General features: G+C 42.5%; 1 protein-coding gene across 4 annotated transcripts in view; it reads left to right on the top strand.

Moving 5' to 3' along the window:
• Window positions 1-1,448: 1,448 nt before the first annotated feature.
• Dab2 (DAB adaptor protein 2) overlaps window positions 1,449-25,824 on the top strand; it is a 55,246-nt gene continuing 30,870 nt past the window's right edge. For 2 of the 4 annotated variants that reach the window (XM_052743205.1, XM_052743203.1), the window contains exon 1: window positions 1,568-1,795. The gene's annotated coding sequence lies outside the window, so the exon portion shown is untranslated. Of the gene's footprint in view, window positions 1,535-1,567; window positions 1,796-25,824 lie in introns of those variants that run through there. The other 2 variants (XM_052743204.1, XM_052743206.1) reach the window with 2 other exon arrangements.

Genomic DNA, 25,824 nt, shown 5'->3' with positions numbered 1-25,824 from the left:
GGAGGGAATGCAGAGGTCAGGAGGGGCAGCATACTGGCCAGCTGTGCTCTTCCATGTCCCTTGCTCTCCCTGCACATGGGCTGTTCCAAGCCTGACCTACTTGTGAGCAGAAACTGCCACTCACATTGAGCTACCTCAAATTACACAGTGGCTTTGCAGCTGGGGCTAGGCATGGACCACAAAATACATCCTTGGTGCGCCATAAGCCCGATTTGAACCCTGGGTTTTCAGTGGTAAAATTCAAATCCATTGTGTTGCTTACTCAATAAAATCAATAACCCATTACATCCAAGTGACAATTTGTCGTTTTCATAGCCCGTACATTCTGCTTCCAACAAACGGGGGAATGGGGAGGAGAGGGAGGAAGAGGAGGAGCAGGAGGAAAACAGACAAGAAGAGGTCTAAGAAAAAAGGACTAAATGAAATAACAAAGCAAAGAGAGGAAGAGAAAAAAAGGGGAGGTGGAGGGGACCTTCCCAAAGCGTGATTTCCTACGTCCTTAAAAAGCACCACTGTTTCTATGGATATCTGAAACTGTCCCTGACTTTAAAATATGTAGAAAAGAAATTGCAAGCTTCCATATGGTCTCTGGGGTCCGCTCTGCCTGGCATCTACAGTTGAGCATTGATAGAGACAGTTTTCAACATTTCTTCTCATATCTCAAGGGGTTTTTTGTTTTGTTTTGTTGGTTTTTCTAGACAAAGTTTCTCTGTGTAGCTTTAGAACCTCTCCTGGAACTCACTCTCTAGACCAGGCTGGCCTCGAACTCACAGAAATCAACCTGCCTGTGCCTCCCGAGTGCTGGGATTAAAGGCATGCGCCACCACCGCCGGGAGATATCCCAAGGTTTTCATGTAGGAATTTTTTTTTTTTTTAATGCTATAGAAACTAGCAGACAAAGTCATGTGGGTGGTAGTCACTGAAAGGAAATCCAGAATACAACTTGCTTATATCACAAATGTAGATCATTAGATTTATGCTAAAGTGTTTCGTTTAGGCCAGTTTCACGGTGAGAATATGGTCTTGCATGTGTATGCGCGGTATTAAACTTCAATATAAGCATGTCTGTTTTACACGGGCACACATAGGTTTCCATCCTATTTAAGCCCGTCCACATCTGCAATTAAGGGACACTGATTTCTTTAAAGGTGACAATCCAGTCACATGCTCAGCTTTAGAAAGGACAGATCGGACCTGGGACCCACCATAAATGTAGGGAAAGTCAGGAGTAAAGGCATCTCTTTGTTCAAAAGGCCCCAGGCGGCTTAGGATGAGTTCGCGTGCCACACCACTTGAAGTGGCAATCCAGGGAACGGATCTGTGAAATGCAACTTAGTGGATCCCACCCCTTTCAGAGTTTCCCTTTCCTGTCCTTATGTGCACCCTGCCCGGGGCCCCCATTAGTGTGGGACTCCTGGCCCTGGCTGTGCACAGTCCTTTCTCTGGGTCTCTGCGATCGCCCCCAGCTGGCCAAGCGAGCGCACGGAGCGCAGAAGGCACCGGTCTCCGTGGCTGCAAGGCGAGTTAATAAACAGTTAAGTTTGGAAGACTCCGTAGCACGTTGAGGGGGAGTTACCAAGCCCAGGCAGCAAAAACATCCCGCCACATTCCTGGGGAGTCCTCAGCTGCCAGCATCTGATTAGAACCATATCTCTCTCCCCGGGAGTGGCCGCGCGGCACCGAGGCTCCCGGCCCGCGGCTATTTAAGCGGGGCTAACCGCGTCCTCTGCGCTGCAGCCTAGAGGCTCCGGGCACGGGGAAGTCATGCTGGCTCCGCAGAGGCACTAGCTAGCCCGTGAGTAGCTCTGCCATCCTCCTTCCCTTTGGCTCCATGTTTGCGGATCTCCTTCTCTCCTTTGCTGGCTCCTCTCTTCCCACCCCTGTCTTGGCTGCAGACCTTGGGCGGTGGGGGAAATCTTACAAATGGGACCGTGTACTCCGGGGGGAAAGCAGCGGTTTTGTGGCCTGACATCTGTGGAATGCTTCCAAGGAATGCATTTTACCTTTGGGGTCGGACTCCAGGCGCCCATCCTGTGACATTTAAAGAGCCCATCCGTGTGCGTGCGTGCGTGTGTGTGTGTGTGTGTGTGTGTGTGTGTGTGTGTGTGTTTTGTGTGTGTGTGTCCGTGTCCGCGGAGAGCTTAAGGGCTTTGGGGACATCCCAGGGAGGACGCCGGTGTGGCCGCTGACCACCTAATTAACTGCTGAAGGGTGTTCGGTTTTGCCCTGTGACAAAGGCTGGACGTGGTTTGTGCCTCTAAGGAGCTATTTTCTGCTGACTGACAACATAGGTCACTAAAAATGTGAACTTTGTCTTACACTAGCATTCCTAGGAAAGTATCTGCCCAGGCGACTTAACAAACTTGTTTTCAATCCCCGAAGCGTTTCAACGCTGTTTTCCTGCCCACTGTAAACTGGTTGGAAGGATTAAGTAAGAATTCGAGACAAGGGAGGAAAAAATGTGTTAGTTAAAACCTTGGAGTCCCCGTCAACACAGCGGTTTTCTTTGCAGCATAGAGCTGACTCTGTTATTTCTTTCTGCTAGCTCCCTTCTTCACTTCATCCAGAGGCTGGAATTCAGCTCTGTAGCAGGTTTCAGATGGGAGCTGCTTGAACCCAAAGGGAAATTTAACTGGATTAAAAACACTTAAAGAAGCTGGATGTTATCTCCACCCAGGCACCCCCCACACCCTTTCCTCTTTCTTCTTCGCCTGTGTTTGGAAGGAAGGGAGCTACTCTGTAAACCGAGAAGAGCAGGAACGAGACTCCAGACACATGGAAAGATTTAAAAATTATGGAGGGGGCAACTTCATGAATAGTAAATGGTGCTGTTGCTCTATAAAGTGACTTGATGAAAATATTTCTGGCCCTAATAAGGCAAAGCAGGAGAACGGAGGGGGACCGAGGTATGTACAACTCCAACCTAGGTAGTGGCAGAAAATTTGCCAAAACGTCTTGGAGATACCTGAGAAAGCTACTGAAATGGTTCTCATGGGATGTATAATGCATCTTTCTTACAATCTTGAGGCCTGGGCTCTGTACCCAGAAGCATTGACTGGCTGTTCAGAAGGGAAGGGCTAGGCGGGATTCGGGACTCGCTGCTACCAAATGGCTTGTCATGGTGCTCTCTTGACCTGGATTAGGCTGCCCTCCTCTTACCAGGCACCCCACCTACCCAGGCGTCTGCCACTCCACTCCCTTGAACTAAGTCAGGGCGGCACACCAGTGCTGAAAGGAATTTATTGGCTTGAGAATTTAGGAGTGTTGGCAATTCCGGCTTTCCTGAGGAAAACAGCTTGGTATCTGGGAAAAGCAATGTTACAGTGAACGAAACCCAGAAGGTGGGATAAGCAAGACCCCTTGAGAAAGGAGATGTGGTGGTCTCTTGGAACATGTTATTTCAGACCCAGACCATTTCTTCCGCGTTCTTAGTCACTTTGTCCTAAAGCTCACTGGATTCTTCTGCTTTTTTACTAATAACGAACCCCTTCTCTCCCTACTACCCACTGCAGCCCTTTGGTCCAATCTTTTCCCTAGAAACTGTTTGTTCCTAGGCTGGTATGTTCCCTCTTTCCCCTGGAGTTCTAGAGAAGGAGCCCAGGCAGGACCTTGGCCATGCCTGGCGAGCCACTGAGCCCGGATTAGATGGTCTTACTCTGCACCTGAGTCTAGATTCATCCTCCTCCTGCCTCCGCCCCATGAGGGCTAGGATTGTAGGTAGAGGCTACCACACCTGACCAAGCTATGCCATTTTAACTCTGGCCAGAAGGGAGAGATTGTAGAGGAATGGGGGGAATGTCTTCTGTCTGCCTCTAGCGCATAGGTGTTTATGGGGCTGGTGATACTGATACCACCGCAGCTTATCTCCAGCTGAGGTCGACATAAAGAAGGCTGGGTAAGGTAACCACTGCGTTGTTTTCCGGCCTTGCTGATTTGTGAAGAAAGAACGAAAACCAGAGGTTCGTTGTTCCTTCTTTTCCTTCCTTCCTCCCCACCCCCCCCTTTTCCTTTTTTTTTTTTTTTTTTTTTTTTTTGGTTTTTCAAGACAGGGTTTCTCTGTGTAGCTTTGCGCCTTTCCTGGAGCTCGCTCTGTAGACCAGGCTGGCCTCAAACTCACAAAGATCCGCCTGCCTCTGCCTCCCCAGTGCTGGGATTAAAGGCGTGCGCCGCCGCCGCCGCTGCCGCCGCCGCCGCCGCCACCACCGCCACCACCACCAGGCGCCTATGTCTTTTGAGTCCTGGAATTATAGGTACGCACCACGACACCCAGCTCAGAGTTTGCACTTCTGCTAAAGATTTACTATAATTTTAAGGGTTAAACTAAAAGTCTAAATTCCTGTTTCTTAGGCCTGCTTCTTGTCTTACTCCAGGGGTTAGATGGATTTTGGTCGGTTTGTTGGGGGTGAGGGGTGTTGCTTTTAAGATACTTGTTGGCATGGTGATGGTGTAAAGGCTTCTGGGGGCTGCTGACCAGCTGATCTGGTTTGCTCAGCCGTACCCCTGTCACCTAAAACTTAAAAGACCAGGAAAACATGGCGTGCTGGGTGGCTTGTGGCCCTCAGGAAGCATTATGGGAAACGGCTCCTGGTGAGACCGTGAGGAACTTGCTCCTTCATTTCTCTCCTTGTCTGAGCCTAAGCTTGGCAACACCACGTGTTTCTTTGCCTCCTCCCTCCACTGCGCGATGAATCGTTCCTTTTCTTAAAGACAAAGCCAGGGTGCTGGAATGTGTGAAAAGGCTGCTGGAAAGAGTTCACTGAGAAGGGCGGTGGTGGCGCACGCCTTTAATCCCAGCACTCGGGAGGCAGAGCCAGGCGGATCTCTGTGAGTTCGAGGCCAGCCTGGGCTACCAAGTGAGTTCCAGGAAAGGCGCAAAGCTACACAGAGAAACCCTGTCTCGAAAAACCAAAAAAAAAAAGAGTTCGCTGGAGCCCTAAGTTGCCTCAACTGGAAGGCTTGCTAGAGGACTGGCCTGGGGGGTTACGTAACTGACCTACCATATAAGGTTTCCAACACTGGACAGAATTAGAATGGGAAGCAGATTGGCGATATGAAACACCTGAGCAGCAGGATGTGGTTTTTCTGTTTTGGTGTTTTGTTTTGTTTTTCATTCTCCCCGGATGTTGTAATTGTGATAAAGTTAGCACTATGACTGAACTGCAGAGGCCGGCCCAAGTCTCCTTTAGATGACCTAGTGTTCACAACAGATAAGTGTGTTTAAGGGAAACCTAAATCATGGTAAGATGTCCTAGTGGGTTTAGCCATGTCGGTTAGAAGCAAATTATCAGGTCTCCTCTTAGAGACAAAGCCCGAAGTCCTGCTGAGGGCTACAAATAAATAATGCCGGGTATCTTCTTGTTTTGTTTTGTTTGTTTTTCCAGGCAGGGTTTCTCTGTGTAGTTTTGGTGCCTGTCCTGGATCTGGCTCTGTAGACCAGGCTGGCCTCGAACTCACAGAGATCCTCCTGGCTCTGCCTCCCAAGTGCTGGGATGAAAGGCGTGCGCCACCACTGCCCAGCTGACGCTGGGTATCTTAAAGGGCTAGCAGCATGTGCACTCACACGCTAGCTGCTGTCTGTCCTTCTGCTAACACAGCACAGTTGAGTAGTGGTTGAAAGCATCCACACACCTGCTGGTAAAACGACCTTGAGCACGCAGAGTAACCTCTCAGTGATTCTGCTTTCTTAGCTGAGGAAGAACAATAGTGCTTAGGGACACTGGGAAGATAAATTAATCTACATCTTTAGAATGCTTTATTCTGTTTGTCCATTTGTTTCTGCTCCCTGAACAACTGAATTCGGTGTCTTTGTGACCACTGAAAGCAGATGGAGAATTTCTTAATCACAACTGATTCACCATTCACCTATCTGAAAATGTTAATCATTCTAGTACTCAGTACTAAGAAAGCCTGTGCATTTCCTTGAATTCACGCTAGAACAGACAGTCACTCTCTGTTCTCAGTGTGGAGGCCTGCTATTTGGTTTGGTCAGAATGACCTCTGGTCTCCTTTAAATCTTCCCCACACTCTCAGACTCCCTACAGAGAGAGAATGATCCTTCTTCTGAAGTCAGCATTCTAGCCAAGGAAGTGGGAAAGGGAGGGACCACCCTGACTAACCTAGTGACTAGGCCAGGACATTGGGGCCCCAATACTATCATGGCCCACATAGCTGGGCAGGTTGCCATGGTTATTCCCCTTCCTGCATCTTTCCACCACCCTGGAAGGAAACTTGCCTCTCTAGGGTGAGCAGAATCAGAACAAATTGCTTCCTGGTCTAAAAATGGAAATCAGTCAGTAAAGCAGAATCTCTCTCTCTCTACTCATATTGCCCTTCCCTCACCCCTCAAACTTATTTTAATTCCAGTATAAACTTCTAATCTTTGCTAGCTCTTATATCATCTAGATAACAACACATGACGGCTAATAAGATTTCAGTTATTACCTCGGTACAGAAGTTTCTTGGCAATTTCTGTTCCTCTTATAACCTGCACAAACTAGCTGGGGGCAAATGACCTTTGGCTGATGTAAGCTGGTAAGAATTCTCAGTAATGGGACATGCCAACTTAATGTTTAGTTCTAGGGAAGTGACCAGGAAGCAGAAAGTGTGGCAACCATCTCTTAGACTTTCAAGAAATGTTAGAGAAAAGGGTAAGGGAAAAATAGGAAGTAAGAATTCTAGAATGTTGAATCTATAATAACTGTAAGAAGTAAGAGTGTGTTGCAAGGATAGAGCAGGTCCCTATGTGTATAAAATCCTGCATTCAACCCCCAACACCACAGAAAAGAAAGAAAATGAAATTAAAATGCTGTCAAACCTGGAAGAAGCTTGAGTGACAGAGGAAGGCTTAAGATGTTTCTCTTGGTAAAAACTAGTCTGTTTTTCCTTAGTAATATGATGTAATCCATTAGGCTGAAATACACTAGGATCTTCAGAGGACATATAAACTGCCACTTGTAAGCAGATTCATAAAAACTGAAGTCACCCTTTCAGGATTAGACACTTGGTGTATGTTTCACAGCTAGAAGGTTTCACAGAGTGTGGTCTCCACTCCAGATTGATTGAACCCAAGTTGGCAAGAGGCCTTGCCCAGCTATAGTCTACAAACCCTTTATTTGATCTAAGAGCAACATTTGTAATTCAGCTTTATGATTCAGTCATCCAATGGAAAACATAGCAACGTACTTCAATTCCTACAGTCATAGAAATAATAGAGCAAAACTATTTAAATATAATTATGTTTAGCTGCATCTTGGGTTGCAAAAAAGATGAGAAAGCACATACCTACAATGTTTTACCCATGGCTTTCTTGATCCGAGGAAAATAAGTATAATCCTCAGTTTTACCACATTGCCTCACTTCTAAATCCTTTCACCTAGGCTGAGGTTTTTAAAGAGTATAATTAATCTCCAGTTATTAGGAGACTGTCTCAGCCAACATATTTTTTAAAAGGACTCCAGTAAACTACATCATTACCCTTAAACCAACTGGTTTTCTCTAGCCCACATAACTTTTACATTTGTTTTCCATGCCATGTTCAGAAGTGCAGACAGGAGCCTCCACAGTAAATAAATCTACTGCACTTGGGCTTTAGAGAACTGTGTCTCAAGAAGGATCAATCCATTCCTCCATTTAACTTTCATTATACACAACTTATAATAAAACAAAAAATTCTGGGCTGTGAATATAATTCATTTGCTAGAGTGTTTATGTAACATGCATAAGACCTGGAGTTCAATCCCTATTCTGAATTAGTTGTGGCTCATGAAGGTAATCCCAGCACTGGGGATGTGGAGGTGGGAAGATCAGAAGTTAAAGAGCATCGGCATTCTGCAGTGAGTTTGAGACCAGCATGGGTTACTCATCTCAGAAAAAGAGGTCTCCATTTCTTAGCTCCAGTATAATCAGCTTGCTCCACATCAGATCCTGAAGATGAACTGAGATTTAGTGTTTCTCTGAATAGTTACAAAGAACCTAAGTAATGCATGGTGCTGGGTTGGCAGTGAAGAAACAGCCACCCCAGTGAGTAGAAATTAAGGAAGAAGTCTGCATCAGATGAGGCCATACATACAAAATCTAGAGTTCTGCCAACTTGCAATGGAATGGCATCCCTGGCATTTCTCAGAAATACTACTAAAAGCCAGGCATGTGGCTTATTGGTAGACCTCTTACTAAGTATGTACAAGGCTCTAGATTTGATTTCCAGTTTAAACAAACAAACAAACAAAAAAAAACTGTTTAATTTCCCTAACGCTTAGTTACCACATTCACCTTGCAGAACAGTTAAGAATGACTAGAATGGGTAGAGATCCCAACTCCGACTGAAGCACACTGGGTGTCATCTGGAAACAGAATAGCAGAGAATTCTGGTTCTTAGATGGACAATGTTAGTGGTTCAGAGCACGGGCTCTGAACTACAAACGACCATGTCCACAAACTGTAACCCAAGAGGTATAACATCTGAATTTCATTTTTCCTCAAAGTTACAACTGAAGGGAAGTGGAAAGTTCCTGAGAATGGTTGGCTGCTGACGCAGATGAGCGACTGTTCGGGAACCGCCATCCTCGGTGAAATATCTGGGCTGATGCTGGAAAATGGTCTTATTCTTGTTGATGGTGAATTTTAGATAAGCTAAATTCTGTTGCTGAACACATTGAGGCTGAGAGTTAAACCAGCTTTGTTTCATATTTTGAAACCATTAAACATGGAGGTCAAGCAGTAGAATATGGCAATATTTCATAAACCAGAAGGGACCAACAAATGCTGACTTTCATGGTTCCATTTTTTTTCATGCTTAGGAAAAATAGAGTTTCTTTAAGTCTAGAGTTAATCTATACCTAAAAATTAGGAACATGAAACGTAACCCTTTCCTTTCTGTGTCCATATTGGGCATAGATGCTCTCCTACATAACCTCATTTTTCTTTGTCCTTTCTCTCTCTCTCCCTCTCTTCCTTCTCCCACCCTCACTCACTATGACCTTCCCAATAACCTTCTCTATTTCCCTCCCTCCATCCATCTCTCCTTCCCTTCCTTTTCTCCCTACTTTCTTTTATAAGACAGGCTCTCACTCAGTAGCCCAAGCTGGGCTTCTCATCCTTCTGTTTCAACCTCCCAAGAGCTGCATAGGTATGCACGATCACACCCAGTTTTTACATTTATGTTTTAACTGTTCTGGTTAGGACCAAAGTCTGTTCTGATAGTCTATGATACATAATTCATATGTTAATATGCTTTTATGCTATCTTTTAGTGTTGTAGAAATAAGCCAAATGTATTTGCAACTGTCAGAGGTGTTGAATAGTGAAGAGTGCTGAACCAGTTTTTCACTGTTCCCTGAGTCGGGATCAGAAATCAGATATACACAGCAGGTCTTCCAATCTCTGTGCTTTGAGAGGGGAACTCTGAACTGTGCTTTAGTTACACTATCACTGATTTTGTTGCTACTGTTATCATCAGATTTGTTTGTTCCCCAGGTCCTCCAAAATTAAATATAAATGCAACCCCATTTTTGAAGTGTAAAACAAATGTATAGCTGATAACAGGACTCTTCCATCAGTAGTTAATTACATTCAATATTGATTTCTACCAGGGCAGAGGTTGAATTATAGGTAGGATTCTTCAGAAAATGTCTACACTGGTAGGTAGGTAGGTAGGTAGGTAGGTAGGTAGGTAGGTAGGTAGATAGATAGATAGATACATACATACATACATACATACATACATACATACATAGATGATAGATGGATGGATGGATAGACAGACAGACTTGAACTGGAATGATAACTAATTTTTTTTAGTATCCAAATTGTCTTCTGAAGTATAACTTGATGCAGAAATGTTAATTGTCCAAAACCTCTTGGGAATGCAATTCTCATTTATTTAGCTGTCTGGAGTTATAATAGCGAAACATTGGTTGAAATTCAAAATTGGATGCAGCTATTTACCTTATGCATGTTAGCAGACATGTGGTAATTACCAACCACAAAAAAAAAATTTAGCTGGTCGTGGCATGTGTCTTTAATCCCAGTGCTGAGAGGCAGAGAAAGGCATATATCTGTGAGTTCTAGGGCAACCTGTTCTACATAGTGAGTTCTAGGACAGTCAGGGCTGTATAGAGAAACCTTGTCTTACAGAGAGAGAGAGAGAGAGAGAGAGAGAGAGAGAGAGAGAGAGAGAGAGAGAGAGAGAGAGAAAGAGAAAGAGAGAGAGAGAGAAATTTAGAGAAAACATCCATGTAATAGCACATGCCTATGGTCCCAGCACTAAGAGAGAAAAAGCAAGAAGAACTTGAGTTCAAGGCCAGCCTGGGCAACATAGTGAAATCCTGTTGACAAAAATAAAAAAAATAAAAAAAAACTAAGAGAAAATGATAATCAACGAACAGAAATTTGTTTCAGTTGAGTGGTGTAGGGTATTTACATGGGTCCAGATGAAGACAAAAAAGATGGTGGTTGTAATAATGGAATTAGCCTTTAAGGGACTAAAGGAAGTCAACTAACTATGCAAAGGTAAAATGAGAAAAGATGTAGGAAGGAGACAAGGGAATCGCGTAGGTGGGAAAGAACGAGGTATGCTCAAATACTCCATTCTCTCTGACCCCGAGAGTACAGGTGGAGAGCCAAGAGATGATAATGTATAAAGGAAAGCACAGAGGACATTAGTCATGAAAGTCAGGTCTTTATTTGCTAAGAGGATCTCTTCATTTAAGCAGAAAAACATGTATGAGTGCAGGTTGCTTAGCAGATGAAGAAAATCCTACCAGCAAAGTAGGGCAAAGATTTGCCTGATTTAATATTAAGGAGCAAAGGGGGAATCAGTATTGCTGCCATGTATTTATTTTGATTTGTTTGAAACAGGTTCTTTCTGTGCAGCTCAGGCGAGCCTCCCGTTCACTGTATAGTCTGAGCTGGATTTAAACTCACCAACCTTTCCTGCCATTGACCTGCCCAACCCCCAGTCTCCAGTGCTGGAATTAGAAGCACGTACCACCACCTCCCATCCGTGCATTAGTCTTAGTGTTTTAAAGCACTATGCTCTTTACCAGACTCCATAAAGCTTAGAAAAGTAGAGTAACTAATTCCCTCACCTCAAAAGTTTTATTAAGTTGAGGGAAGAATTCTACATGAGTCAGAGAGCAACAATAGGTCATGGGCACTGTGGGAAGATGATACAGTGAGTAAGAGAGACCAGTAGAGACTTCTGAGACCATACACCTTGAGTAGACCTTGAATGACAGATTGGAATTTAAGTGGGAGAAGGCAATCAGGGATGCAGGCTAGGACAGCGGCATCAGAGGCATGGAAAGTATGGGACAACCATATCTCTGTTACAGACAAGAATGGCTCATCTAGAAAGCTAGTGGCTATGGATTCATACGTCTGAAACCTGGTTAGGGACTCTGAAGCTCAGCTCAAGTACAAATGAAGATAATGAGCTTGATTAACACAAAATCAGGAAGGCTAATCCAGTAGGCACTTCTACATAATGCCTCCATAAAAGCTGACCTGGTACAACTACAGTCACTTAAAACTTGGTTTATCATTGGAATTCTTTGAAAAGATGGAAAGTATTTAATCACTGCACTTTTTGACTTTAAGTATTTTCAGTATATTAAGGAATAGAATGGTGCCTGTGTAGAAAAGGTAAAGCACAATATCCCATGAGCCAGGTACACATAACAAGGAATGTGACAATGAAGCAAGGTTGGGAAGAAATGCTGGAACTCAGTAAAGCATAAGAAAAGTGGGAGGATGAGAAGCATGAAAATAAAAGACAACTGTGAAAAACAGTGAGTCAGAATTTTGCCAGATTAAGTAGATATGTGAACAATCTAGGATGAAATCTGTTTCATTCCAAGCTACAGATAATACTCTTGTAGATTTTGTAGGCACATTCAGGTACAAAATAAATTCTATTAAGTGTCTTCCCAGCCCATGTACAGTGATGCTAACCCAGCTTCTTGTATGAGAACTCTTCTATAGAATAATGGATGCAGTCATGTTCTGTTTAAGAGTCTGGATGCAGAGGCTTCCTGCAGCCAGCATCCGTGGAAGCTTCTATGAGGTGCCAGGGTAGACTACTTTCTTGATAAAGATTGTCATAACATGAGGTTAATGCTTTTGTAACTAGGTAGTGCCCTTTAATCAAAGCTAGCTCGGGGAGTGGGAGGGAGAGAGGGTTACATTTTCCTGATAGCTGTTTCATTTAAATGAGGAGTTTGCCTCATACAAAAATGACTTTCTTGAGACTTTAGGAACCAGTAACATGTTTGGTATCTCCTCCGAGTCATTCATGTTTCTCCAGTGGTGAAAATGATTGCCAGATGAACGTAATGTTTCCTTCTGTTTGTTTATGAAGTTAGCTATGAGTCAGAACTTTAGATTTTAAGTTATAATTTACAGAAAACACCACAGATACTCTTTTTTTTTGGGGGGGCGTTGTTTCAAGCAGGGTTTCTCTGTGTAGCTTTGCACCTCTCCTGGAACTCACTTGGTAGCCCAGGCTGGCCTGGAACTCACAGAGATCCACCTGGCTCTGCCTCCCAATTGCTGGGATTAAAGGCGTGCGCCGCCGCCACCACCCAGTCAGATACTCTTTTTTTTTTTTTTTTTTTTTTTTTTGTCTTTCGAGACAGGGTTTCTCTGTGTAGCTTTGCGCCTTTCCTGGAACTCACTTGGTAGTCCAGGCTGGCCTCGAACTCACAGAGATCCGCCTGGCTCTGCCTCCCGAGTGCTGGGATTAAAGGCGTGCGCCACCATCGCCCGGCAGCCAGATACTCTTAATGACCCTATCTTGCACAGTTCTTCCTTCCAGAGGTCATTGCCACAAAGGTGTTCCTTGAGATTGCAATATGACTACAGGAGATTTGAAAATTGTTGGAGAGATAGTCTATACATCTTGTACCATTATTCATATCAATAAGAGATCGATTCACATAGAATTTCTTGAAGTAGTATTACATTTTTTTCTTACTAAATGTTGATATCAAAGATTTTCATGCTAACTAGAAACATCTCCAAAACATTTAGCATCAATTCTTTTTTTTTTTTTTTTAATTTTTTATTTTCCAAGACAGGATTTCCTCTATGCAGCTCTGGCTATCCTGGACCTTGCTTTGTAGACCAGATTGGCCTCGAACTCACAGAGATCCGCCTGCCTCTGCCTCCCCAGTGCTGGGATTAAAGGCGTGCGACACCACTACCTGGTCTTAGCATCAATTCTAATGAGCGTTTTCCTGTCCTGTGCTACGAGTACCTTAAGAGTAAAGACCATGTCCTCTTTGCCATTGTATACCTAGCATACGACAATGCTTGGCACATAGGAGGCATTCAATAAATAGCTTGATGGCCAGATGAGTAAGTAACTCAAGCCCCTCTCATTTATGACTTACTTGTAATTTGCTATAGACTGAGCATAACAGGAAATTTTTAGCTTCCCTTTATCTATTAGTATAAGTAAAACAATTCTGAACCCTGTTTTAACTTTATGGTAATTTCTAATGAGCACGATCCACATGCGCCCCTCATTTATATTTGCTCAGGTCCTGAGAAAGACAGACAAGGTGTTACTGAAATTCTCCAGATGATGTGGTATTTCTAACTCATTGGTTTAACTTCTGTCATTGGAGTACCCATTGCCACTCCAAGGCCTGCTTTACCTGGTGGATGTAACCTCCTGGCTAATAACAGTTATATTTTATGGTTTCGAGGCTGAAGTTCCATCCAATGATAGCTTTTCATTCTCCCTTTGTTTCAAAACATGTATGTCCACCAAACTGTTTATTAAATAGCCAATTAAAATTAAATATAGATGGCCTAAAGGTCAGGGCCGATAACTGCTTTGACTTAACATAATTTCTGCCCAAATGAGAGAAACTTAAATTTATTTATTTTGTTTTTCTTTGCATTTTTTTGAGACAGGGTCTGGTGCCTTAGCTCAGGCTGGTCTGGAAATTACTATGTAGTCCAAGCTGTCCTCTTTCTGCCTTAGCTGGTCCCACCCAACTCCGTTGTTGGGATTATAGACATAAGCCGCCACACCCAGTGGGAAATTTAATTTTTAAAATTTGCTTGTGCAGCTGGACTGTGATTTAAGATGCAGTTTCCACTAGCCTTTCTAAAATGCTGATGGCATTGGACTGCCAGCTCATTACGCTCTACACTGCTCCCAGTGTGTCCAAGAACATAGCTGGAAACCAAGAACAGGTCATAGCCTAACCAGCTTCAAAATCCCAACATCAAAGCAATTTTTCAAAGTTAAATTATTTGATTCAAAACTTACTGCTCAGCAGTTAAGATACTTGCTTATTCAACTGAAGTTCAGACCCTGGCAGCCATATCCAGCAACTCACGAACACCTGTGACTCTAGTTACTAGGAATCAATCCTATGTGTCTTCTGGCCTCCCCAGGCATTTGCACACACGTGTTCAAACTCACGCACACACATAGGACATACAAATAAATCAGAATAAAATAAATTTAAAAAGTAACCTTTTCCTAGCAGCTTTAGATAGGCATCAGTTAACTGGTGTCCAAGATGACATTGTTGCAGGCTGGCTATGGGTGCTGCTCTAAACACATCCAGATGCTCTTGGCGGGTGTCACTGAATCCTAAGAGACTTACCTAATTGTCTTTCTTGGGTGCTAAAGAGCAATCCCAGTCCCTCATGCACACTAGCATCCTAGGTATGTGCTCCATCATTTCAATGCTCCAAGTTGTGCCAGAATTTTAAATATTGCTATCTGATGCATTAACACATCCCCAGGAAATATAGTTTTAAAAATAAAAGCACATGCCACCCCGATGTCACATTCTAACTACGTAAGAATTAGCAATGGCCTGCCCTTCCTTACCAACCTTTCCTCAGTACTGATGTTTCTAGATTCTCAATAGTTACATAAGAAACACAGATTGGGAAAACATACTGCTTTGAATAAGTCACAGTGATGTCGTTATTTTGGTCCATAGCTGCCTTTGACAAAAGATGTCCTTGCTTTGTTTCCTAGGTTGACACTTCAAAATGTCATTTCATTTCTAAAATAGGCATTAAGGAGACTTCTTTTTAAAGATAATCTGGGTCATAGAATAAAGGGCATAATATATAATGGCCTTTGGCTTTTATGAAAGCCACATTTAGGACGCAGTTTATTTGAAGTTTGGGGGTCACTGGCATCATTGCTCATCTGGAAGGGATGACCTTGAATCTGACATTTGAGATTGTTAGACCTTAACCTTTTGGTGAAAAGGCTTCTTCCCAGAAGATTAGTCAAGTATTTAAATAAAAGAAACCGGCAGTGTTGAATCACTCAAAGTGACACATCCGTGCAGCTATCATACTACAAAGCTATCTGACTCTTTGAAGCCTTGCTGCGAGTACTCAGATTTGTCACTACCCCAACCTAGACGCCATCACTCAACCTCAGTCTCCCCAGTACTGTCTAGACAAAATAGAGTGCCGTGCCGTAAGCTCACCATAATCCAGCTTGACCTGACTCTCAACCTTTCCCCTACCATCACAAGCACCCAGTCCTGTATCCTTGCTCAGCTGATATAAATACTCTTTATTCCTTGCTGAGAATTCTTCTTTCCCAGATAGGTTTTCTGTACAAGTTGCACCCAGACTTGGGGGGGGGGGGGGGCAGGGGGCGGGGTCTGGCTTAATCCTTTCTTTTGTCTGTGTTGCTCCAAGGCAAAGGTTGAGGCAAAAGCATCAGAAGCAAAGATGCTTAATTCTTGCAAGTCAGCTTTTACCATCAAATAGGAATAACAATACCAAAGAATTGCATGAGAATATTCTGGTATGTAGGGAACATTTGATACTTCCAAACTATCCCCAGAGATGCTCTGCAAAGTTTCTAGGCTGTTCTGTTTTTCCTTAACAGAACATTTATCCCCTTCAGAAAACCTATACTCCATTTACTTTTGTTTTTCCTTCTGCAATAGTGTAGACTTGTCAGGAAAGAGATTTATATTTTGCCCATGTATATACCCAAGCTCTAAGAGAATTCCCACTACACAGTAGGAATACAGATTAATTATATGATTTGCCTTTCTGGTGTGTATCAGAGGCATATTCAAAGGGATGCACCCCCTATTTAAACAGGGTTGTGTGTAGCTCTGGCTGGTCTCAAAGTGACTATGTAGCTAAGAAGGCTGTTGAACTTCTTTTTCTTCTTCTCCCTCTTCCTCTTCCTACTCCTCCTCTTCCTCCTCCTCCTCTTCTTCTTTTTGTTTGTTTGTTTTTTGTTTTGTTGAGACAGGGTTTCTCTGTGTAACAGTCCTGGCTGTCCTGGAACTCACTTTGTAGACCAGGCTGGCCTCAAACTCAGAGATCCACCTGCCTATGCCTCATGAGTGCTGGAATTAAAGACCTGCATCACCATGCCCAGCAGCTGTTGAACTTCTGATCTTCTTCCCTCTAGAGAGAGAGTAGGAGTACAGATGTCCACTACCACTCTGCTTTAGCAATGCTACTGACTGAACGCAGGGACTTGTGCATGCTAGGCAAGTACACGACCAACTATTTTTCTCTCCTAAAGAAATTTCTTAGATCAAATAGTAGGTGTAGAGTGGAATTTAGGGTGGAGAACCCCAAACTGAGAGAGACTGATTCCAGGAAAGAAGCTTTATTCATATCCATGTCTAGTAATTTTCTTGAAATTAGAATTTTGCTTGTTTTAGAAGGACAAAGCAAACTTAGTTTCTCTCTCTGCTTTTCCTGGTGGAGCTAATTATTTCATGTTTCTACAAAATGTAACTTACCAAAGACATTGTTAGCTAACACGGTAACTGTAAACATTCACCAAATTTCAAATTTCACTCAAAGTCTCTGTGGAATTTGGAAAGTTCCATCACAACCTTGGAGAATCTGCCTTGACTTCCTTGTCTATAATTTTGAGCCTTTTTAAATAAAGATTGGATTAGGGACTTAATAATAACTTTCAAAGGAGATTTCTCATTGAATAGGGCTATAGAGTTCAGTTAAGGAAACAACAAATCATGGAATTGCATTCTTTGATACTAAAAGTGCCTACAAAAAAATGAGGCAAATCAGATGCTACCATGGAGAGAAGACTTCAGCTAATACTTGCAAATCAACTCAAGTTACTTTGAATTGGTGAGCTTAAGAGGGACCATGAAGAAAGGCTACAAATGGAACCCCAGTCTAATCCGTGATTCCACCTCACCCCCCATTTTTTTGTGTGTGTCTGTGTAAATATGGAAGTACTATTTGCTTAACAGGTATAGAATCTTACAACTTGTCACTAGAAATTCAAAGAGCAGAGGAAAGTGCATTGAAAGAGCATTCAGACTAGTGAACATTTGTTTAAACACTGCATTTTTTACTAACCAATTAAAAGTGACTCACTGAAGTTGGCATTCCTGTGTGCTCAAACCAGAAGCCCTTTTAGTTCAACATAAACAGGGATATCTAGATCATCAGTGGCTAAGAGGTCTCAGTTGAAGCCCAGCAAAGAGGCCTTCAATAGAGGCACTCTTATCAGTTCATCTTGTACAGGAACTATACACTAAGTAGACCCCCACAGTTAGTTCCTGGGATCCCAAGGAGGTAACAAACCCAGTCAGAAGGGTAAGCATTCAACAGCCCAGAGAAAGAAGCACTTTACCCCATCTGCTTATTATAGAAAATCACGGGGCTATGTCATGTGTTGGGGTGTGTGTGTGTGTGTGTGTGTGTGTGTGTGTGTGTGTGTGTGTGTGTTCTGTTGTTTGGTTATTCTGTTTGTTTCATTTTGCTTTGAGAGAGTCTCACTGTGAAGCCCTAGTTGGCCTGGAACTCACAGCTCTGCCAGCCTCTGTCTTCCAAGTGCTGGAATTAAAGAAAGGCATATGCCACCACACCCAGCAGATAAACTGTTTTTGTACAACTGGTTGAAAAAAAATATCTCTTTCCTCCTCAACTCTGGAATAATTACACTGCTAGAAGAGATGGGCTTAACATGACTTAATATGTTGACCTAAGAAAGAATATACATATGTATATTCCTACATGTGTGTATATACATACATATGCATATATTCAGCCTACTGCTGAACTCTGGAATAAACTTTTTGAAATTTGTACAGAATAAGGTAATTCTTAAGGTTCTTAGAAATTTACAACAAGAAAAGAAAGCCGCTGAGCTCTGCCTTCATTTCCTGGGACATCTTAGTTCTCGGAAGTACTTCCATACATTTCCCTCCTTCTTGTTGAGATTATGCAACCAGCTGGCCTAAGGTGACATAGAAGTTGGATCCCTGAAGGCTATTTTAGAGGAAGCCCACTGTTTTAATGATTAGAACCTCACAGGTATGGCTGTCCTAAAGTCATACCTTCTTAGGGTCTCTTCAATCACCTTTCTACATTTCCTAATTGTGTTTATATGCCATCTTATAGTTCATCTTGTAGTCATTCTTGCAGTAGTTTATTATTTTGTTTAGATAACCAAAAGTACAATTTAAAGGTAGGTAGGTTAGCTATTTCAGGACACTTTTGTATCATATATTCTAAAATTTCAAGACTGGGTTAATATTAGTATATTGTGTCAAGAAGCAAGTTTTTATACTAAAACTTCTCCCAGAACCTAAAATTACCAGGCATTTTTTTCTTCTCTTTTTCTTTTTTGTTTTGTTTTGTTTTGTTTTGTTTTTGAGACAGGGTTTCTCTGTGTAGTTTTGGTGCCTGTTCTGGATCTTGCTCTGTAGACCAGGCTGGCCTCGAACTCACAGAGATCCGCCTGGCTGTGCCTCCTGAGTGATGGGATTAAAGACGTGCACCACCACTGCTCAGCATTATCAGGCATTTCTTATCTAGTGACCAACCTAATTTGGCCAGGGGTCAAGGTGTAATGAATGAGCCTGCATATTCTTATTCCATTGGTGAGCGTTCTCCTGAATTTTTAGGCATTATTGTGGAAGCTTCCTAACCTTAAGTATGCTAGGACACTGGTATTAATATAGTAAGAGAGAGGATCGGGGCTCTAGGGTCCTTGGTTCCTCTATAAACTAACGTTCAACAGATAAATAGAGAGTCCCTTGTTATTTTGTTTCATTTTGTCTTATTGAGATGAAATCTCTCTTGCCCAAGCTGATCTCCAACCTTTGGGCTCAAATAATCCTCTTGTTTTGGCCCCCAGAGAATCTAGAACTAAAGGTGTACACCAAAACCCTCAGCTCCTAGATATTTTTCAATGACCCCTTCATTCATTTTACTTAAAAGCAACACAATTTGCTCTAAATAAAATCAGTTGACTCATTACGAACCATCTTTAAAGTGATATTTAATATTCTGAGCACACGAGATGACAGTAAACAGTAAGTTAATTTTTTTCAGTAGGTTAATTTTTAAAAACTATTATTAACCATTGAAGTTAGCATAGTCACCAGTATTCTTGGAGATGAAGCTAATGCCTTGTTGGCAAAATTTTACCCAACTAGAATAGATTGTATCAAACAAGGAAATGTGGCAGGGTAAATTTCTCATGGGAGGTTATTGCCAGCCCTAAGGGTAGACTGAATACCAAAACAAAGGGCATATTCTAACAGGGAGGCCACCTAGAACCCAGAGATGGTTTGTCAGAATCACAGCACTTAAACCAGTCTTGGGTTTAGTCTACAGAAGTTTAATACTGCCTTCTTCCAGAAGTCTGGTCTAGACATAAAATTGTAGCAGACACACAAGTTAGTTCCACTGACTACAAACAACTGTTGCACACACCACCAACTTGACTGCTCTGCGCTGATGTGACAAGGCAGCTGGATCCTTCTTCCTTTAAAAATCTTAAAAACTCAGCATGTGTCTGAAACCTGAGTTGCAGAAAGGTGGAGCCACACTCAAGCCTTGGCTCTCTGGATTATGTGAATGTGGGGCTCTGCCTGGGATGTAAAATCTCATTGGGACTTATATCATGCAGCCAGAAAGAAACCAAATATCAGGCAGTATTTCTTCTTGCACTGGTTTGTAGAAGAGGAAAAGCTTAAGATTACTTTCCTCTTTTAAAGCACCCTGGTGCGGTTATAAGATCATAACATAATTCTGCTGGTGTGTGTGGCTCTGCATTTATAACCTAAGGTTTCAAATACAAATAGATCCTTATAAATAGCATGCTTTCTTTAACTCCTAACATTGGGTAGAGTTACAGGATGACTAATGGAACTTAAATAAAGAGTGAAATGTGTTTACTAGGATTATGTGCACACACATCATAGGAGAATGTCCAGAGATGTACTGATTGTATCCTTAGATCCAGACAGATGGGCTGCATGTCCTTCCGGGTTATTTCCTATGGAATGGACAAACACACCTTGGATAACCTTGAAAACAAACTCCTAGGTTTCTTTAATATGATTTCATTTAAAAATTAGCTGGGAGCTAGGGAAATGAGCTTTGGCAGAATCATCTCACCTAACTTAGGAAGGATAGCCACAGAAACCCTGAAATGCTAAGTATTCAAGAGGACTGTGAGGAAAAAAAAATGCAAATACTCTTATTTATTCCCAGAAATCTAAAAGTTGTACGGCTGAGTCTTTTTCCTCATCTGACTCTTCAGTTTCATTTTGTTTTTTAATTTTTTTTAAAGATTTATTTATTTATTATGCATGTAGTGTTCTGCCTGCATGTATGCCTGCAGACCAGAAGAGGGTACCAGATTTCACTATGAATGGTTGTGAGCCACCATATGGTTGCTGGGAATTGAATTCAGGACCTCTGGAAGAGCAGCCAGGGCTCTTAACTGCTGAGCCATCTCTCCAGCCCCTTGTTTTTTTAATTTTCAATGCTGTAATTTAATTCCCTTTCTTTCCTCCCGTGTACCCCTGCCCACTCTCCTTCAAATTCATGGCCTCTTTTTTTTTTAATCAATTGTTATTGCATCCAGATATGTATTTGTCAATACATACAGATTCCTGATATAACCCATTGAGTCTATATAATGCTACTTAATATGTATGCTTTCAGGACTGACCATTTGGCACTGGACAACAGATTGGTGTGTTCATCCCTGGGGATTTACCCCTCTAGCTCCTAGTTTTACTTGGTTGCTGTAATTCTTTGTGTAGGGTTGAGGCCTGGTGGGCTTCCCCCAACCCACTGCAGTTAGGCAAGTTTGTTGGCATCTTCCTTGTTCAGCTCAAGCTTGGGCTGCCATGTTGGTGACGCTCTATTGATAGAGCTTCTGATGTTACTAGGAGAAACAATCTCCCTGATTCTTCAGCTCTTTTAGTCATCCTGCGCCCTCTTCCTCAATTGTTTCCTGAGCCTTAGGTGTGGGAGTGTTCTGTAGATGTAATCCACTGCAACTGAGCTCCACAACTCTGCATTTTGATTGGTTGTGGGTTTTGGTAGCAGTCTCTGTTAGTTGCAAAGAGAAGTCTTTCAAAGTTCAAACATAATATCCTTGTTATATTTATTAGATGTCAAATGTAAAGTGTTTTATGTGTTCCCTATGGTTTTAAATCGATCCATGAGACTATTATTGAAATTACTGCCCCAAAGCCCTGTGATAGATTCTAAAATGTGCATGTTAATAGTTATATTTTTAAAAAGTAGGAAAGCATTAAAATTCTTTATATAAGTTGTTCACTCGTTAGAAAACTTTCTCCCAGGATTTAGAATGAGGATAACAGATAAAGAAGCAGTATTACCATCTGATGATACAAGATGGAGTGTTTCTGTTCAAAGTAGTGGGCTTTTTGTTTGTTTGATTTTTACTTTGTGATGGGGTTTCAATATGTAGCCCAATCTGGCTTCCAACTCAAAAATCCTGTCTCAGCCTCCCCAGATCTTGAATTATAGGCATGCACTACACAACAGAGTTGGTCTAAATCAATGTTTTTAATGTTGGTTTAACTCACCCATCCCAATTTTCCATGAACTTTTACTTTTTCAAATCATCCTATCTAATATGGTTGATGTCACTTCTACTGCAGTCACTGTGGCATAGTATCTCGAATCCTATCATGGCTACCAGCTACAAGTGACTTGGCTAGGTTTTTATTCTCCAAAGAAAGCATTCAAGTGACAGAGGTAGGTATGCTGTTGCTTGTTCTGCAATAACTTCACAGCGGGTAGGAGAAGGACTCAGAGCATTCTGGTATATTCCCATGGGTTTTCTGGTCAAACATCATTGCACACAGTGCTTCCTACCCATGAGGGACTATATCAGAGGCTCAAAGTACTAAAGTCCCATTTCACTGGGGTTAGAGAAGCCTGACATTTGAGCCAGGTCTTCCCTGCTCACCATCTACCCTAAAGGAACTCTTCCTTCCTTATCCCCTACCTGAGTCAGACTACTTTAACCCATTGGCCTCTTCCCAGAAATGCTTTGGCTCAAGGTCCAAATTTGCTCTTCAAGTTCCCAACTCCAAAGTTCAAAATATGCAAAGAAGAGCAGTCTGTTGAACCCCCATCTCCCCCAAAACCCAAGCTCTCATTTCTCCCAGAATCGTAGAATTCTTTCCTTATGAGCCTTTCCTCAGAATTTGTAGGAATCACTCAGGGCTTGTCCCATGAGTGAGTTTGTATGTCTAAATGGAAGACATAAAGGAATGGTGTGGCTTAAGATCATTCGCGGTACTACACCTTTGAGCTCCAAGACACAGTGGTTACCTTCCTGACCTGCATAGCTCCTGATAGAAAGTGCAAAGGGGGACAATAGCATGTGGGAAAATAAATACTGCGGTTGTTAGGGGAATCTGTGTCCAATGATCCCAGAGGCAGAGCTCTGGTACAGTGTCGTGTGCAGGAGATTGAGAGCTCCGCTATGCTCTCACTTGAGATTGCAGAGTGCCTGATCCACATCCCAGGTGTAGGGGCTTCTCTGACAGAACTGAGGCCAAATGATCAGTGCTCAGAACCTGAAGCAACAACAAAGGTGATTTTTGAAGCTCTCTGGTTCCCATAAGCCAAAATTTCAATGCCACTTCCTTCTCCTTGTAGAATTGAATTACAGGACAAGGCTGGATTCCGGTTTTCCTGTTTCACCTAAGCTACAGGAGGCTGGACTTGGAAGGGGAAGAATGTTTCTTCTCCCACAATGATTGGCCAAGATATTGAAGCTAAGGTGCATGTATCCAAGTGCTACTTTTTTTTCTTTTTCTTTTTTTTTTTTTTTTGAGATAAGCTCTCACTACATAGTCCAGGTTGGCTTCGAACTCAAAGGAGTCCAGCTCAACTGGCCAAGTGATAGGGTTATAGGCAGGGCCACCTCACTGGGCTATGGACATACTTGCTGACCTCTAACTTAATGTCCATACTAAAAGCATTCCACATGAGCAGAAAACCAGAGGGATATTCCACCACTACCCTCTTTCTTTGAATCTCTGTCAGAGAAGCAGCCCTTCTCACTTGGTTTCATATAAGTGTATTAAACTGTATCCAGGTTTCCCAAGGGACTAGAGCAGACTGTAGTTAGTAAAACTGCTTGTTCTGGTTTTCCATGCTAATGGGGATAAGAGTTTAAGTGTGCAAACAACCATCAATGTATTGAAACAGTTGACGAAAAAATACAGTTGAAAACTAATCATAAACTTGAGACTTTGGTCTAAGCTGTGAATACTTTCCAGACACTCCCAGTGAATTGGGTGGCATGGCTAGTCTAGAGAATGGGACTTAATATGGGTACACAAAGCTCCCTTAAAACTTAGCCCTCCCAAACACCAATTATGATGATTACTTCCTCCAGCTCGAAAGGGAGAAATTGCTAACACAAAATTGTTTTTAAAGTGAAAAGGGCGGGGGGGGGGGGGGCGGTGTAGGGGTGGTCAGGAAAGGTCAAAATGAGCCAAAAATATTAAAACTTACCAATTCTACAACTAGGATTTCATTTCTTGCTGAAAGAGAGAAAGAGAGAGAGAGAGAGAGAGAGAGAGAGAGAGAGAGAGAGAGAGAGAGAGAAATAAAAGCACTAAGGTACTACATAGTAGAGAATGTACTGAACTAAGAACTAAATTTAAAGTCTTTGATCTGTGAGTTGTGTCTCAGACCTAGCCAAAACAGCCAGATCCAAAGGCCAGTTTGACCAAGTATGATTCCTGCTACCTGGGCTGGGGATGGGAAAGAATCCAGGGATAATGTAGAATGAGATGGTGCAAAACCCTTAAACTCTGTTTCTGTCTTGGTTCAAGACTATGAAACACTTAGCTAAGTTGTTGTCCTGTTCTTTCCTTGGTGTGCCTACTAAAAGGCTTGATGTGGTTTGGGTTGGTTGTGGTTTGGGTTGGTTGTGGTTTGGGTTGGTTGTGGTGCAGTGGCTGACCCCTAGGGACTTGCATGCTAGCAGCACTCTCCAACTGAGATACACCCCGAGTCCCAGAAGACATTCTTGGTGGAGTCTCCACATAGTGAGCTTTGCACAGTCTGCTTTTTAAAAAAGTTTAAAAACAGCCCATTTTGCTCTCTAGGAACAGTGCATTCTGGGAACTAAAACTAAATTTTTTTCCTGGTACTAGCTCTATCCCAGTCAGCTTTTAATTGTTACTTTTTCTTTGCCCCATTTCCTAATTATTAAAAAAAAAATCTGCTAGGCAGAAGTGACTCAGAATAAGTTTTGTCCCTATATCCCATGAGAACATAAATTTGTAGGCTCTTGAGCCAGAGAGAGGCAGGAGATGGCTGGCTGGCACTTTGGTACACCCTCTCACCCTTTCACCTGTATCACTAACTGAAATGCTTCTCTCCATGCTTTGAGTTCCGAACCATAGGAACCACTGCTGTGGAAAAAGCTGGGTTGGCTACCATGCAATATTGTACAGTACACGGCATTTGGACCCTGGGCTGTGCCTCAGCCATAGCTGCATTTGTTGAACACTGGCTTGTTGTTGTTGTTGTTGTTGTTGTTGTTGTTGTTCTATTTCCTAGTTTTTAATAGGCTCCAATATGCCTCTGACTGGCCTGGTATTCACCACACAGCCCAGGATGATCTCAGACTCACAGCAATCCTTCTGCCTCAGCAGGAAAAATTGCCACACAGTTAAAAAAGAAAGCCCCAGGTGGGTGAGACTTTGAATCTTAAACTCTGAACTGATGCCATCTCTCCCTAAATTGACTGTCCAGGCAACTTAACCTCAGTTTGACTTGGTTCAAATATAAACTATAAAGAAACCCTCTTAGATCTGAGTCTGTCTTACTTATACCATCAACTCCCAGAGTACACACTACTGTAAATGCTTAACCTATGCAGAAATGCCTAACTTACATATTAGCACAGGTATGAGTCCATACAGTAGTCAATATCTACAAGAATACCTCCCCAGGATTCTTTTTGAATGTAGATTAACATAGTCTAATTACCCAAGTCAACAAGACACAAAAAAATCTTTTGGCAACTTGATTTTTTGTTCGTGTGTGTGTGTGTGTGTGTGTGTGTGTGTGTGTGTGTGTGTGTATGTGTGTATGATGTGTGTTTGGTTGCCTGTGTGCCAAACAGCATGTGTGGCAAAGAATAACTCCATGAAGTCATTTTCTCCTTCCACTTTTTTACATGGGTTGCAGGGATTGGATTTGGGTCATCCGGTTTTCCCAAAACTTCCTTTCCCTGAGCCATTTCTCTGATCCACAGAAATCTTACTGTCTGCTCAGTTGGCCTTTGCAGAGTAGACCGTTAAAAATCATAAAGATGGAGGCACCTAGGGGAGGAAGTCATTCAACAAGTATGAGACTTAGAGCTGCATCTCAGTGTGTCTTCTCAGAGGTTTCTTCAAAGACAGTAGAGAAGGTATCTGCTGCCCGTTGGTCTCAAGGTCTGGCCTACAGGTTAATATTTCACATGCCCTGTTCAGTACACTAGCTGAAGCAGGCAGAGCGTGATCAAGGAAGTGCATTCCCCTCC

This window comes from Peromyscus californicus, unplaced genomic scaffold (genome assembly GCF_007827085.1).
Source record: "Peromyscus californicus insignis strain IS unplaced genomic scaffold, ASM782708v3 Scaffold_18__1_contigs__length_77618521, whole genome shotgun sequence".
NCBI lineage: Eukaryota > Metazoa > Chordata > Mammalia > Rodentia > Cricetidae > Peromyscus > Peromyscus californicus.
This window is presented reverse-complemented; position numbering and strand designations above follow the sequence as displayed.